At 44.8% G+C, this 13715-nt stretch overlaps 1 long non-coding RNA gene across 1 annotated transcript; it reads left to right on the forward strand.

Annotated features, from left to right (window-relative positions):
* The first annotated feature begins 2415 nt into the window (after nucleotides 1-2415).
* LOC146432626 (uncharacterized) lies at nucleotides 2416-11917 on the forward strand. The gene is made up of 3 exons (XR_014854179.1): nucleotides 2416-2624; nucleotides 5039-5276; nucleotides 10854-11917. It is a non-coding gene; the product is annotated as an uncharacterized LOC146432626 (long non-coding RNA).
* Nucleotides 11918-13715: the final 1798 nt, after the last annotated feature.

Consider the following 13715-nt stretch of genomic DNA (forward strand, 5'->3'; position numbering starts at 1 on the left):
TCTCCCTCGTTACAGGCACACAAGCACCAGCACCAAGCTGCACTGAGGCTTTATTTTTTGTTTTCTCATTTCGTTGATCAGCAGCTGACAGCCTCCAGGGAAGGACTGTGATGCTCACTGAGTGGAGAAGGGCTCTCCAAGAGGTGCAAGGGTGGAATTACCCAGCCTCATTCTCCCCCAATTCCTGAGCACAAACAGCTATTCCTGAGAGCACTGACAAGCCAAGCCCCAACCTGTTTTATGTTCCACCCTAACCCTGCTGTCACACTTGTTCTTAGCTTTCTGTTGGTCTTATACCTCCAAAACAAATTACTCTCCTCATTTGTTAATTATATTAAGATAAAGGGTAAATTTGGCAGTTAAGCTCCCATTTTTTGCATATGTCCCTGGTAGGCTCTCCATGCTTCATGCATGGACTGGATTGCCCCATACCTCAGTGCAGTGCCATGGGGGTAACAGCTCTGGGATGCACTCCAAAATCCTCAGGTGAAAGCATGCCAGGACAGTGCGATGTCCTTCAGGGAAATGGGATTCAGAAAGTTTTGTTCTTCACAACTTACCAGCTTTAAAGGCCTCTGTCCTTCCTATCAAAATTGAGCTGGGAGCTGGTAGTCCCTAAAAAATCAAGAATGAGAAAAAGTTTACTGAATATTAGTAATAATAATATCAGAAGAGCATTGTAACTAGTTGTGGAGATTACATCCATATCCTGGCTGAGCTGTGCTGGAGGGCAGGGTGCCTTGCTCAGGGGTCTTAAACACTGCCTGCCATTGTGCCAGGTAAATACAGGGAGGCTCAGCCCTTACAACAATCCTTACAAATGAGAGATCCTGCCTGAAAGCAAAAGAGATGAAATTAAGACAAGTGCAAAGCACTCCTCTGGGGCAGGCAAAGCAGAATACACAAACACAAAACAGGGAATACACAATGAGGCATCTGGAGAGGGCCAGGGTTGCTCTGATTCACAAGTAGAATATGAATCAACCCTGCAAGGCTGCTGCAAAACACCTCCTTGTATCCAAGACTGTATTAACAAGAGTGCTCTCTGCCAGACCTGTGAGGCAATGATTACAACCTGCTTGGGGCTGGCAGGGCTTCAGCCAAGTGTGGGTATCCAGAACGGATGTGGAACTTTATCTACACCCATTAAGGAATTTGGAGAGCCCAGAGTGAAAAAAAACCCCAAAACCTAACAACAAAACAAGTGGATGATTTGAGGTCAGGCAAACAAGTCCTGTGGACAAAGATTGAAGGCACTGCATTTGTTCATTTTAAGAGAGAAAGGATGGAAATGGGATGCAGTCAGTCTTCCTCTCAGAAGCAGCTCTTATAAAAAGGCTGATGAGTCACTTTCCATGGTCACTGGTGTAAGAAAAAGAAAGTGATTGAATCCATGGTGAGGATTTAAGATGTTTGTTAGGAAAACCCTTCCAATCCCTAGAGTGGTAAAACACTGAAACAGGCTATCTAGGAAACATGTGGTATCTCCTTTCCTAGTGAGTTTTAGGAATGGGCTAGACAAACAAATATTATTTAAATATATTTGACAAACAACTATTATTTAAGTTATTTAAGTATATTTGATCCTGCCTCTGGTACTCCCACGAAATGCCTTTCTGCCATATGTATCTATAATTAAGCACAATATAAAAACAGTCGCTTCCTCGAGGAGTTTAAAAACCCATCTATAAATAGATAAAGTCTTCATCTTTTAGTGGTAAAACTAGGTTGAACGTGCCTTATGTGACAGCTCTGTTCATATATCATTGTGGAGCAAACATCAGGAGGAGAAGGAACTCTTTAAACCAAAGAACAGCACTGCTGTAACAACATGACTATAAAACTGGCCAGGCATAAATTAGGCAGGAAATTGAAAGAAAGTTTCGAACTGTCAGAACAGCAATGTTCTGAAACAGCCTTTCATAATGGGAATGCTAGAGGCAAAAATCAGAACTTGTTTTTAAAATAGAGCTTGCCAAATTAATTCAAAGGATATAGAGAACCACCGCCTGTCATAGCACAGTGCAGGACTAGGAGATCCCTTTTGTTGCTGGATTTCAGGAGCTGAGAGGAAGAGAAGTATTTTTTGTGCCAGTGGGACTGTTTTCTGCTCTTTATTGACACAAATGTGCTTCTTTTTATCCCTCTGCTTTTTCATGTGTGAGGCAGTTACTGATATTGCTTTCAAGATCTGAAGGTCAAGTCTCTATTTAATTGCATTAAGGTGAAGGAGGGAATTCCACATTTGGGAAGACTCTCTTGGAGGGAACTGCAAATCCTCAGGTTCTGGGTGTCCTCTTGATCACTCCAAGGCTGCACTTTGTGCTGTTTGGAGTGAATGTCATTTGGGGTTAATGTGAGCAGCTGGGAGAACTGCCTCAGTGAAGAGCTGAGCCACTGTAGTCTGATAAACTGGAGCCAAACCTCCTGTCCCAGAGGGTCACAGCTTGGCAGCTCAGGTGGGGCAAGGTGAGGTGTCACAGTGGGGCAAGAAACTGCTGCAAAGTGAAGCAGAGTGCCAAATGCAGCTAACAGGACAGCACAGGCCCTGTGCCAGGAGAGGAACTTAATTTCCTTGCTGACAAACGAAACAAAGATGTGATTGGAAGTGCCACGTTTCGGAGGTATGAGCAATTTCCCTATAATCAATCATCCAAACCAAATTGTTTTCATTTCGTTGCATTATTTAGCAGCCTTTTGATGGCAGACAATATGAGCTGGATTTTGTTTTTCACCCATCCCTCACACTGATGTGATTTGTGGGCTTTGGCAGTGGGATGCTGGGGTGAAGGGAGGCTGAACTGGGCGTCTCTAGTCAAAAAAACTTGGCAAAGATAATATCTGTGATTATCAGCTAATCATTCAGACAGAGACGTTGTTTGTCGGCTCCTATTAGGTCTGTAAAGTATCTGGCTGCAAGAAGCTGACAGTGAAACACCTCCAGGAGAAGATGTCAGAAGCAAGAGGGAGGCAGTGAGGAGGTGATAAGGTAGAGCTGAGTTTGATAAGAGCCCCTAACTCCTCCAGTAATTGCAAGAACGGTGAGACTGATTATTAGACCTATCAGTTCTCCTGGGTATTCCCAGTTATGTGAAGCTTTTGATGTGGTTAGAGGCTGTGGAAGGAGGGCTGGTTCATGGATGCTGGGCTGAAATTTATGCAACAATGCTCTTTTTTTTCCTGGTGGGAAATGTATCTCTAGGATTATTTTACTGTCCCTTAAACAACGTGGGGGATATGAGAGAGAAAGTTGTTAGTGGGAAGCATCTGCATAGATGACCCCAGTGACTGGGTTTTTCCTAACATGGATTCTGCAGCTGAGACTTTTGAGGGAGACATTCTTGGTGCAAATATAATAAAATGGAGGGTTGTGAGGAGATATATCGAGAATAAATCTACTACAGAGGAAACACTTTTCATCCCTTTTAAGTCTGATGACTTTGGCCCCATTTCAAGTCATGGCTAAAGAGTCTGTTTGTACCACACAATGTCAGCTAGAGCCTGATTTATAGAAGGGCATCCTACAAGTGCCAGGTGTAGGTTAGGATGTGTCCTAACACTAGAGAGGAGAGGCTTTTCCCTTCAAGCAGGTTGAGCAGGACAATCTCATGCATTAAATTTGAAGCTGCTTTGAACCAGGGAGTTCTCTGCAGGCAGCATCACACTCCATAGACAAAATGCAGATCTGTGTCTGTGTGACCTGAGATGCAGCAAATGCCCTGAAACCTACAAATGCAGCCTGTCCCTCTCTGTGATGCTCCCCAAGGGATGCTTAGACTGGGAAAATATGATCTCATGGTGGGTAACTGGTAGGTGACACTGCTGGGAAATCTCTGCTCAGCACATCCCAGAACAGCCCAGTTTTACTGCCCGTCAGGGCAGCAGGATGCAAGAGCTGCCTTTCAGAGAGAATTTTAAGATGGCCAGAGTTGGAGATCAATCAAGGCATTAATTCCTGCTCTGACTACAAGGGCTTGTATATTAATTTAAATATCACTGGTGTGTTCCAGTTTTGATTTAGCTGGCTTTCTAACAGTCACGGGTGGTGTGGCAATCACGGGAATGAGGGGGCGGTGGGGTTGCTGCTTGCTGTTAAATCTGAACAAATGCAAGCCTGGGAGCCTGTGCAGTTAACCCTGGGAGTCACAAAGCCACCAGCACCTCCTAGCATGCCTAGGTAAACAAGAAAGGCATGTTGGCTCCATCACTGCACAGCACACCAGCTCTAAGCACTCACTCACCTCTCTGCGCCTCGGCTTCTTGTTCGAGAAATAGGGATCATGATACTTCCCCTGCTGCCTTTGTCTGCTTCGCCTGTTTGGCTGGCTGCTCGTGAACAAGGAGTGCTTCTTGTGGAGTTTTTTGTACAAAGCTTTGTGCTCTCGCCCCTGATCGCAGCGGGGGCTCTCGAGTGCCACTGGGCTGGAGTGAGAGGAGGTGTCTGAACCCTGTTGGAAGCAGCAGCCTGTGCAGCACCAAGGTGGTGGATTCAGCTTGTGCTTGTCAGACTGTGATGTAGTCAAATCTCACTGTAATAAATGTTGCTTGTAGCAAACCAGCGTTTACAGGCACCCCCAATGCTTATTTTTCCACTGGTAATTAGTTCTTGATAGGGGAAATGTTTACATCAAGTTGAATGGATACAAAGATCTTTGTTTTCCTGCTTTTTTTTTCCCTAAGGGTACATCTTCCCTTCTCCTTCATGTCTTTATTTTCTTTTTAAACTGCCATTTAAATGTTGAGAAGTGCAAAGCCTCCAAGCGCATGGTATTTATGGACAATTCAAATTGAGTGTTTTCCCTCATTATTCTGAGATGTGAATTCCCTCTCCTTTTATAGTTACTATCAAGGTATAATGAAAATTTAGTTAGGCCTCTTGATGGCCACTTTGTTCAATACCAAAGCCTTTATCTTTTCTTTACTTCATCCATCCTCTTTCTCCCGATCTTTAGAAAAGAATAAATCTCACCTTCTGATCATGATGCTTGATATTTCCAGGTTCATTTAATGAAACCTGTTTTCCCTACCTTCTCCTCAGCCCCACTTGCCACTTGTCTCTGAGGTCCGATTTGATGGAAGCAGGAGAAGCTTCAAACTTCAGAATTTATTCAGGTGAAACCAACAGAAAATATGGGCTCTTCAGAAAAGTGATTGTGAGGAGTTGAAGGGCAGGAGGAAGAGCAAAATCCATTTTAATTCATCTAAGCAGAGGAAAAGCCAATCTTCCACACACAGACAGGGAATGCAACTAGTTAAATGCTTAAATAATGTTCAAGGTAAGGCAATGTGTTTGTCTGGGGAATACTCTGCAGTAATCATGGAAGGAACATTTCCTTCCTCTCTGAGCTATTGGTGAGGGTTGGGTGGAGGTAACAAACTGAGAAACAGCATTTTGCTTTGCAGGGTGGTGAAACAAACCATGCTGCTAATGCTTTTACTATGAAACCTTATGTGGAATTACACAGTCAACAAGTCTTTAGTGTTATTGGGATGTGGAGAGCTTTCACCATCGCCTTGGCTCAGATTTCACTGAAGCCCTGATGGCTCAGTTCAGAGTTTGCTTTCTTTTATTGGGAAGCATGTGGTAGGGACTAAAATGGGGTGGGGTTTTGTTGTGTCTCATCCTTACTGGGGGCACAGACCCAGTGCTTCATGGGGATTATTAACATCCAGAATTAAACCCTCCATGCTGCAGCAACTGTTGAATCAGAATTAGAAACATGGTAGTGAAATAGTCCATGTTGTGGTTTTTGCTCTTTCTTCTCCCATACTGCCCTCTGTGCTTGGTTGTTCATTGCTGGCAAAAATGCAAGAGTACTTAAATACTGTACTCAGGCCACTTTTATGGTCTCAGAATTGAACTTGGATAGGGATGGGCTGGCAGAAGTGGAATCAGTATGTGCTGGACATTTAACTGCATGTTCGTGTGTGCTCAGGGAGGTTGGTGTGCATGTGAGCAGAATGAAATTACTGGTTTTGCTCTTTTCCATCTCCTCCCCTGTTCCAGTGATCAAGCCTTAGTAACCACCAGAGCCAACACACGAATACAGGTCCTTGAAAATCACCTCCCTTAGATGAAGGGGCAAAAAATCCCACCAGCTCCTGCTGGCAGAGTCATTAAAATCTGCTTTGCTGGGCTTTCAGCGGTAGAGAAACTCATCCTAAGATGCTCTGTGAGAAAAGTTCAGGCCACAATGGCTGCCACAGCCTGAGCAGCTTTACCTCCTGGTGTGAGCTCGTGATTACATGGCAGTGATGGAAGGCTTAGTCAGAGCAGTGAGTCTCCAGGAAACCTTGTGTGGGGGAATGCTGCCTTCAGGCAGCAGACAGTGTTATCAGAAGCCTACCAGGGACATATGCAAAAAATGGGAGCTTAATTGCCAAATTTCCCCTTTATCTTAACATAATTAACAAGCTGGTGTCTCTGCAGCTCTGGTTTAAGGGAATGCTCAGAAATGTGTTATGGATGTGTTAAGGAAAATGAGAGTTTTGTTACTGTGGTTCCTTTCGTAAATCTCAGATATCTAAAATATTACTGGATTATTATGCTTTCTTCTAAAACGTGCCAACAAAACAGAAGCTTTGCCATCAACCCGCTTGTGTTATACTCCTCTCCTCCAGCCCTTGATAGGCAATGGGGCTTAGCTGATCATTCACTTGCAGCAAGAAACAAGGCCCCATCCTTTTGGATGAGATGTTCCTCGTGGCTGGGGCTGGCAGCTCTCAGTGAATGGTGACTCACAAACCCATAGGACAGGCGTCCACTCGAGTGAAAAACCCAGCAGACTGGCCACAGCCTAATGTGTGATGAATGGGATGACTCAACACTGCTGCCTTGCAGCGCTGCATGCAAAGCACCAAAAGGAGATGATGCCTGGCAGCACCAAAAGGTGATGACTGGAAGTAAAATGACTCAGCTCAGTGTCAGGTGGAAGCCCACCGGGCCTGACAACCTGTGCCTTTGCATCCTGAGGTCACACAAGCCTGCTCAGATGAGGCATTTTTCCTGTGAGGCTTCTACCTCTCCCCTGCTCAGACATCCTTTGCAGACAAGATGATGTGTTTAGCCACAGCAGAGCTCTGGAGTGTGAAAGAGAGCTTGGCTGAGCCTGGGTGCAAGTCAGCTTCAAGAGGGACTTATCTCAGGAGGGACTGGCAATGTTTTTGAAGGCAACACACTCCCAGCCCCTTTGAAGCCTTATCAGGGATCTGGCTGTTTTATCTATAATGACTTCTCACGAGGGATGCAGGATGCTCCTGTATGTTACTCATGCATCGAGTATGCACAAATCAGCCTGGTTCATAGAGTGATAGGTGGAATTGCAAAACTGCACTTAATGACTGAGTGACAGCCATCTGTGGTACGTGCTTTCAATGTGATATTATGAAGGATAATTTTTTTCTCCTGCCTGTGAAGCTGAAAGAAAGGTGGGGAGGGGGGGGGGGAGATGATCTCTTGGGTTTATTTGCTTTGCTTTTAATTGATTTTGGAGATTAAAGCTAGAGTGGAAGTATCAGCTTGAAAGCCCTGGGTACTGAGAGCTTCTGTTTTTGTCAAAGGACGTGCAGGGGAAGCATATTGTCAGCTTGTCTGGGCCCTGACCAGAGACTGTCAGGACAGTGTTGGTTAGCCCAGGTGATGTTGTTATGGGGGATGTGACATTGTTTTTACAAGCTCAATGGACTACAGAAGCTAAGTGCTTGAGATATAAAGCACTGAAGACAAGAAGAACTTCATAAGCTTTGAATTTGTCCCTCACAGGCAGATGCAGGCAGAGCAGGGACCCTGCTGTCCTGAAGTTGCTGTAACTTAATCTGCAATGTTGTGTTAGAGAGATGTGACTTTTTAAAGAAGCAGAAACCACTCTTGTGGCAGGTGTTTATCTGTTTCTCTAGAGTTCACCCATCTGAATGCTTGGGTGAACACAGTGATGGTTTTGCAAGCACATGTGGTGGTGACTGGGTAAATCCTCCCCTTGCTACTTAAAAAAAATTGTGTAGAGAACTTGCTCTCCCCTCTGCCCCAGCAAGCAGTACCTTCCCAGTGCTCCAATATCCCCATGCTGGAGGTGAAGGGACCTTTGAAACTCTGCTGAGCATTTGTCTTTGGCCTGTCATCTTCATTTTATTGTTATCATGGATACCTTTTCTAAAATGGCTTTCAAAGATGGCTGGTTTTTTCACTCTCAACTTACTTTACACCTGATGTCATAAATCCTACCTCAGTGTACCTCATGTATTTAATAAATGAACACTGCAGCCATCCTGCTAGAGAGCTGACTTTCTACACCCTCTGCAAACACACACATGCAAAATGCTCTCTTCCTGCTCTGTTGGTGATTTTTAAAAAGAAGGTTGTGCAACAACAAACCGAAAATGTTTGTCCTTTGCCAATTGTCCCTGAAACTTCCCTCACACCTGTCTTGACTCCATTCCTAACCTGTCTGTTTTTCCACCAGCTTCTTTAGGCATTTAAAAGTCATTACCACCAATTAGAACACCTTTGAAGGGCTTTCTCATAACTATCAAAGTGTTACTTGCAATAGCATCAACAAAGGCTTCCCAGTGAGAGGATGAATTGGTGTTGGGCTCTTTTCCTGGGCAAACAGCATCCTGGCTCAGCTTTCAGTTCAGTGACATTTCCACTCACACAGGAACTCCATGTTTCTGTGCCTTCCTCCAGATGCAGCTTTTGCAGGAGAGAATGCCTGCATCTGCACACCCTGAGCTCTGCTCAGGCACTGAGATGAAGTGCTTTGAAGATCAGAGGGGATGTGTCTTTGTAGCTCTGATTAGGATGTATCCCACGGCAGGGAGTGTTCCTGGGCACTGAGCATGGGAGGGCTGGGAATCCTTGGCTGACCAGTGTTTAGAGATACCATGGAAATATCAAGCTGGAGGGCTGTAAGTGAACCCATCTGTCACAATAATAGGACCATTTCCCCAGCAATGGGTGTTTTCTCTGTGTTGTGCTGTGGCCTGGAGCTGGTCTGGAAAGGATCCAGGATCACAGCAGTCAGCAGGTGAGACTGGAGTCTGCCTACTGATGTGTGTGTGCTGTTTAGAGATGCTTAGAGAGTAAGATCAGGGCTTGGCACAAAGAAGAAAGTGTCATCTTTGTTACTGGGCTGATAATTTGTTGCAGGCTGTATGACAATTTTGTCCAGGCCTGTGCCAGGAAGGTATGAGGGCACATGCCCTGAAAATGACTGGCAAACTCATGACCTGGGTAGCTCCTTGTAAGGACAGCAATTTATGGTTTCTCATCCTATTCTTTCTCAGTTGTTCTTGGTGTTTTCTCTCTTAGCCATTTGCTCCAAATCTCTTGCCTACATAATGCCTCTTCCAGAGCATGTCTGGCAAGTCACTCGAGGTGAGCAGGGCAGGTTTCTGTGATGGGCAAGACACCACAGTGACTCTGGAGCAGAGGAAATAGCTTTAAATTATATTGCTGCTGGGAGCTTAGCACTGTAATGGTAACGGCTGTAATGACCTTCATTTTCTCTCAGAAAGGTGATGTGATGCTCCCCCTCAAGAATTTGATGAGTCAAAAAGAAAGAAAAAAAAAATAATTTTGTTTGTGACAACCCTTGCTCTGTGGGAAAGACAGAATGTTGTCTCACTGGTGTCTGGTCCTGCTGTACTGGGAACAGGCTCTGCACAAATCCTAATTTAGCATCCCCTGTGTGTTTCCACAAGGCTTTAAAACAACAGAGGTCCTTTCCCTGAGCTGCTGAGAGGTCAGACATTCAGGCTGATGGCTGTGCAGTTAATGTGAGATGTCAAGGGACATGCAAGCACAATCCCCTCTTGATTCAGGATGGTTCCAGCCTGTGTAGCTGTCAGGGACTTTGAATAGGTAATTTCTTTCGGAATCTTGCAAAAACCATGAGTGATTCCACGTTTTTCTGAAGGCCCTCTGGAAATCCATTTGCATGATTAGCAAAAGTGCAGATGCAAATGAAAACCTTGCCCTTTCAGGACCACTGATCACATGGCTGTAAGCAGACCGGCTCACCTGTGCTCCAAACACATGGAACACTCAGCCCTTCCCACCTGGAATTCATCCTCAACTGCCCCCATGTAATGCATTTCTCTTCCCTGCATATCTCTCAGCTGTGACACTGCAGCTGTTTCGGTGGATTGCTTCTTGTAATCTTTCTTCTTTTTCCAATGGTAAACTTGTTCCTGATGTAATTACCGTGATAAAGTTCTGTGGCATGACGGATCATCCTTAACGGCGCTGCTGCTCTTGACTTCAGACAAGAGGATATTTTATTTCAAACTTTTCTGGAAAGGGTAGTAAACAGTTTTGTTTTCCTCAGCATCATCTTCCTCTGCGTTGTCCGGCAGAGAAGATGGTCCCTGCATCCATCTTACAGCACTGAGGTTCCCTTGGGATTTCTCTGCAGCCAACAATAACACTAATGTAGTGCTGAAAATTCTTGTTTTGGAGGTGACTGAGGTGTTTATGGGTCCACCCAGCCCTGAAAAGCAGTGACTCTGGGATAACAGGGGTAATGCTGTCATGAGGGTCTTTCCCTGCTATTAGCAGGGGAAATCAAAGCACACTTGCAGTGAATTCAGAAGGAGTTTTATTTGTATTCCTTGCCTGAATCCTGTTTGTCCAAGTGTGGGAAGGTCTAATAACTGCATGATTCCATGAATTTCTGAGTAAGAGAGGAGGGGCAGGGATGGTAGAAAAACAGTAAGGGCCAGTCAGGCACCTTCTCTCTTTTTACAAATATCTGTGACGTAGCTCATATTTTCTATTAAAAAAATAAAAAAAAAAGCAAAAAAACCCAAACAACTACTTACTCTCTGAAACTCATTGTTACTATTTGTTTTCACAGTCTCACCTGACAACCAGAAGCTGCCACAACTGCAGCTTTCCAGGTACTGCATGCTGAATGCAGTGGTGACTCAGAACAACTTGCAATAAACACAGAAACTATGGGAAAGAGGACAGAAACATATGAGTTTTCAGGATGATATAGGAGCAAGGAGTTTGCTGGGTTTCTGAAGGAACCTCATTGCATTTTATTTCTGAGCCAAGGGGAAATTGGAATGGAAAACCAGCAAATAATGACAACCTCATGATGCATTACGAATTTACCAGCTTGAGGGAAGCATTTGGAGGGTGTCAGTTGTTTGGGAATTTAGTGGGGTCTGTAGGGATTATGCCACTTTGCATGTGTGTGAGATCAAGGACTGCAGGTCATCTTGGGGTCAGCAGAATAGTCTTCAGTGCCTTTTCCTGCAACACTACAAGCTGCACAGAATTGCTTACCTTTCTCATGCCAAGTCCTTTCTCAGCCTACAAAATGTCTTTTTCCTGAGTATATATCCCTTCTGCCTGGGGAAAGGTCGATCGATTCCTGCTCAGCAAATGTGGCTACATGCTCTCCTCCACCACTTTGTGGGAGTGTTCATGTCACCCTGCTGTACATTTTAGGAGCCTGAGCAGCCTGTGAAACCCAGGGATCCTCCAGAGGCCAATTTCCATTAATTTGGTCCTTTGTGATCCTCTGGACTGACCCTGATAACTCCTACAACCCCACCTGCAGCTGGAAAAACCAGGGGAGCCCTCTGGTTGTATTTCCTCACTGACATGGCTCTTCAGCACTCAAGGACAGTAATTGAATGTAATGTCCAAACCCCAAACCAGTCTGCAAATCCCAGCGCTGTGAACAGGAAGCTTCAGCAGAGCTGTTTCCATCATCTTATCTCTCGCAGACAGTTACTGTGTTCTTGATGTAATTATAGTGATAAAACAACGTGACATAACTGCTGGCTTCTATCGTGGTATCACTGCTGTTGACTTAAGTGACAGGATAATAATTTTATAAGAGACCTTTTATTTTTCTTTCCCTGGCAGCCACTGGAAGTGTTTAGGCATGGGAGACGATATCTCTGATAAAGCACATTATGCACGTTCCACAAGTCCTAAAACTTTTGATCAGTTTTATTTATGCACTGCTCTTCCAGGTGAAATTTCCCTCCCTTCCTGCAGCATCCAGGCAATGTCTCTACCCAGCCAGATCAGGGTCTGGTGTTTGCACAAACAGATTGGAGCTGCAGTGGCAGCAGTCAGTCACGGGTGGTGTTTGGGAGAGGAGAGAGAGAAAAGGTCTTTTTTTGCACAAGTCCCTCAGTTTTCCATCGTTGGTGCATTGCAGACATGCCAGTCCCCCTACTCAGCTGGGGGAGGTGTCTTTGGGATGGCTTCTGTGAGAAACCCTGGTTAAAAATGAGCCATGTGAAGGGGATTAGAGTGGACTCAGACACCTCCTGTTTTTAATATATCAAAGCCCTGACAGAGTATATATCTGTTGCTCCAACTGAGCCAGGGAGATGCAGCCCAGAGGCAGAGTGTGTGGGGAAAATTTCAAACCAATGGGAATTTAATCATATATATTTATGTGCCTACACTCCCTTGTCTCAGCTGCACATTTATTGATGTAGTGTCACAGGAGAGCAGAGCCTTGCTGATCTATGCTGCTGCCTGAGGCTGTCAGCCAAACCTCCCTGGGGAGCCCAGGCCAGTGGCTAAGGAGGGACATGTGGTACTCCTGGTCCATCCTGCAGCCATCCCCACTGCCTAAAAATACCTGGGAGTGCAAAGCAAGGATCTCCACAGTGACTCATGGCATATGGAAAAAGCGCTGTTCTTCTCCATAAATATTCCCAGGTGATGTAACAGGGCTGTGCACAAAGCTGGGCTTTCCAGGACACTCATGGCATCAGATCAGCTGGTAGGACTTGCTGGATGTAGCTGATATTTCCTTAGCCAGACAGCCTGGGTGTGAAGACCCCTCTGGGGGTCCCTGTGACTGCTGCAGGGACATTAGCTCCCTGTCCATTTTGGGTGGGCAGAGTTAGGGATGTCATGCTAAAAGCTGGAGGGGGAGATGCCCTCCTGGGCTCTATTGCACAAATTGGTTGTGCAAAGCAGTGAAAATGCATTTTGTTCACCTGTGCAGAGTTGCAGGAAGGATGATGAACTCAGACAACATAGTTATAGGCAAATTGAGTGCTCGTTTGCAAGATTTTGGATATTCAGATTATATTTCTAACTTCCCTTTTTTTTTGTTCATTACAAGACATGATAATGTCTGGAAGAACTGATGTTTGCATTTGGTGGCAATCAAATAGAGAAAGGAATCATCCAAGAATATTAATGGGCAGTGAACCTTACAGGGTTTATGGTTTGAGCTTGTCAAAATGACTCTGTGAGGAGTTTTGACAGTCTGAAGGTTTTGCAGAGGAAGATTTCTTCCTTGCTTTAAACCATCCCAGAGTGTTCATATAAGGAATATGTTTTTCATTTGGACAGTTCATGATTTTCTGGGGCTTGCCTCTCCACCTAAGCAATAGAGGAGGGGGAAAACTCTAATTTGGTATAAAATCATTTTCCTGTCTTTGGTTTCATTTGGACAATTCAGAATTTTCTGTGGCTTGCCTCTCCACCCAAGCAGTAGACGAGGAGGAAGACTCTAATTTGGTATAAAATCATTTTCCTGTCTTTGGTTTCTCTTGGAAAATAATACTGACAAATTGGGGTGGGGTGGGTGGACAGCTCACTGGAGAAGCAGGGTGGATTTAAATTTTGACTTTATAAGCTGTAGTCAGAAGCTGAAACCATCATGATGTCTTTCCCAATATGAGCAACTGAGAATTGTTTTTTTTACAGAATTGTACAAGAAACCCTAAAG

The sequence above is a fragment of the Lichenostomus cassidix genome, chromosome 10 (genome assembly GCF_008360975.1).
Source record: "Lichenostomus cassidix isolate B80296 chromosome 10, HeHo_3.0, whole genome shotgun sequence".
NCBI classification, from domain to species: Eukaryota; Metazoa; Chordata; class Aves; order Passeriformes; family Meliphagidae; genus Lichenostomus; species Lichenostomus cassidix.